The following is a 3,380-nucleotide window of genomic DNA, read 5'->3' on the forward strand; positions in this document are numbered from 1 at the left end:
AAGGCCCATTTTGTCTCAAATATTGTTCACAAATATGATCGTGAGCACTTTTCCTTTGCCGATATGTGTCATATCGCAGCATGATTATATTGCCTTTGGCTGCCCACAGTAAAAGTCCTCTTGAACATTTCAACAATTCCCCAAATGTCGCAAACGGTGTTCAGAATCTGTACCCGATTCCTGGAAGGGTTCGGGTTAAGGTCTGATCATGCAGTGCTGCACTCGATGCCATCGATCAAGAATTGGAGGTGTTGTGTCTGGCCGTATGCAGGCAGTTCATGACATTCCGCCAGTTTGTGACGATTGAGCAAAATGAAGCTGAGGGTTTCCATTTTTACATGCGTGCACTTGATTGTGACTCATCAACCTTTGCAAATGAGGTCAGCTCATTGAATTGCAAACAGTGATACAGCTGGCCTGACTACATAATCCACAAAATAACACCAAGGCTGGTAATGACACTATGACACAGCATGTGCTTAGAGACACAATCAATGGTTCGCTTAATGCGAAAGGAAAAAACTAAACATTTCATATGACGTGACTCAGAGTGTGATCTCATCTTCGCGTCCCGCCGACAGGCTGCAATCAGGCAACTTTGCCTGATTGCTTCGGCAGCAAAGCCACTCGACTTCTATTTGTGTTTGAGCATCATCTGGCTGAGAAGCTTTTTTTTTTTTTAAAAGGCACCGCACACCCTTGAGGTGTGCTGGCTTGATGCGTCAATGCGAGAGGCTCCCTTACTATGGAGTTCATTTCAAAGTTATGCTTCATGTTCATTCCTTGTCTTCCATAAATACAACAAATGACCAAAAGCTGCAAAGTTGTTTTATCTTCAAAAGTTGTGAAGAGTTAGCAAAATGACTGATCATCACTTTTGGGCACCATTATGCACACTGTCATACAGTAAACTAACAATGGAGGGATTGAGAACAGATCTACAGAGACAAAATGGATGCAACAAAAGCGCAGCAGTAGATACACTTTAGTGGATCTGTTGAAGGGCACCGAGGTTGTACAATTTGCACATCCAACAATCATTTATGGAAAGAGAGGATTCTTATGTTGCACAATATTTCTGATTTTAACAGCCATGATGTCACGAGATAACTTCAGCATCCCTCATAAGACTTAAGATCAGTGAGCACCTAAAGCTGAATATACTCTACACATGGTTCAAGTAACACAATTGAGAAATGCATCATGACTCAAAAATGAGATAGAGAAATTGGAATCTTCCTAATGTTGATGAAAAAAAAACTCAACTGAATCGAGTATCGGCCAGTGGCGGAAACACACCGAGTCTTCTCCATACTACAACAAAAGCATAACTATGGTACACAAGTGCAGCATTTCCCAATCTTTACTAACCCGAAAACACAACAAAAATTATTCACCACACATCGCCAAAAAGGTCACAAGAATAGGTCCTGCTCAGATTAATTCCGCACCTTCTGCCATCCAGAGGAAGAAAGTTTAATTGTTCTGAGAGGTGAACAACGATGCGTTATTTGTAGCAAATACATCATTTTCTGACCAATGAGGTGAAACTGGACCGTTTTCCACAGCACAACTCTTGTTTGTCAATGCGTCTTGGTGTTGTCTTTGCTTGAGTGAAGCACATTGAGTTGTATGAAATGTGCTGTATAAATAAAGCTGCCTTGTCTTGCATGTGTGACTCAACGCACTGGAGACAAATTGCCCAGTGTGTTTTCACACACTTGGCCAAAAAAGGAGATTCCAATTCTGATTGGAATTATTAAGTCCAAAGCTCGTGAACCAAATAACCATTTATTCTTAACGGAATTTTGAGAAATCATGCAATGAAGAAGAAGCAAACCAGACCACAGCAGATCACTTCTGAAACCGGGGAACCAAACCGGGTTAACTCAACAAACAGATAGCAAGACCTGCCCTTCCTCCCTGCTTCTTGCTGTCTCCCAATTTCTTAGTTTGTAATTTGCCAGAGGGAAGATTGAACAGTGCGGCGGAACGTCGCCACTTGTCTGATGCTGATACGGCTTCCAAAAACCGTGCGAGGAGCATAACAGCGCACGTTGACAGACAACTGACTCAACCACAGAGACGAAGAGTTTTCCAAAAGAAGCAAGCTGAAGCACAGACAGCCAGACAACCACTGGAGGTGAAAGTGGTGCATATCCTCAATGTTAGTCAACGCAAACTCTGCAGCACAGAGATTGCACCGTTGTTTTTCTGAGACACATTCAATATTTTTGAATGGTTGGGTGAGAAAAAAAACAAACTGGCAGCACAATAGTACAAGACACTCAGTAGGGGGCGTTAGTACATGTTGCGTAACAGACATCAACACTGGATGGTGTAGGGTTACTTGATCATCAGTGGTGCAAGTAAAAGCGCTTTGTTTGCCCATGTAGAAGTCATGGCACACATTCAAAACACTTTTGACAAGGAACTAACTCGTTTGCTATTAATTAAACGGCCTTATCAGTGATCGAGCATGATCAATCATCAGCGATGGCAATGGGGATACAAAAAAAAAAACCTTGCAGAAATATGGAAAAAAATGTTCAAGATCTTCCCCCAACTTCAGGGGGAGGAGAGGAGAGGAGAGGCGGGTATTGCCACCCTTTTCATCTCTCTGCTTTTATCTTTCTCCCTTACTCCCCCACATCTTCTCTTTCTGCGCGCCCCACACCACAGCACAGACGCATGCGCACAACACTCAAGCCCACTACACCACACACAAATCAGGCTACGGTGCAAGCTTATTCGTGTGTCATCTGTCTCTTTGGAACCTCCACATCCCCATTCAACGTGGATTTAAATGTTGCCTTTTCCATCAGGTTACATAACGTTTATTGGCTCGGGGGACAGTAAATCGCATGCAAGAGGCGGACTCAGGAATGTGATTTAAAGACCCTCTGCGGTCAATTCACAAATGAGTTTCAAAGTACATTATACACGTAAAAGAAAACTGCTGAAAATGCACTGAGAACTATGCACCACACAATTGTGGCGCAAGAGCCTTAATTGTTCCAGTTCATTTTCTTGGAGGGGGTGGGTGGCAAAAATGGGGCCCCAACTGTGACGGGCGTCTGATGTGAGTCCAACCCCCTGCTCCCCTACCTTCGCCACTATTTAAGAACGGAGTGCCTTCTTTTTCCTGTGTAATTGTGATGGCGTGTCAAATTTACAAGAGATTTATTTTCACTTCACAGGAACTTAAAAGAATGAAAATCATTTCAATGCACGGGACTCTTCACCACATTTTGTGCCCTTGTTTCCACCGTGTTGTACGAAAAGCTGCTTGATTGAATAAACCCAAATGTGCACAGAGTCAGGTCGGTAGATACGCACGCAGTTGCTTGTCCATAGCGTCGTTCTCCAACCCCCCCCCC

The 3,380-nt window shown here is 43.4% G+C and overlaps 1 protein-coding gene across 2 annotated transcripts in view; it reads right to left on the minus strand.

Moving 5' to 3' along the window:
- The window catches only part of arhgef25a (Rho guanine nucleotide exchange factor (GEF) 25a), a 51,375-nt gene that overhangs the window by 35,666 nt on the left and 12,329 nt on the right, over positions 1 to 3,380 (minus strand). The gene's annotated exons all lie outside the window — the stretch shown is intronic.

This window comes from Hippocampus comes, unplaced genomic scaffold (genome assembly GCF_001891065.2).
Source record: "Hippocampus comes isolate QL1 unplaced genomic scaffold, H_comes_QL1_v1.1 scaffold113, whole genome shotgun sequence".
Classification (NCBI taxonomy): Eukaryota; Metazoa; Chordata; class Actinopteri; order Syngnathiformes; family Syngnathidae; genus Hippocampus; species Hippocampus comes.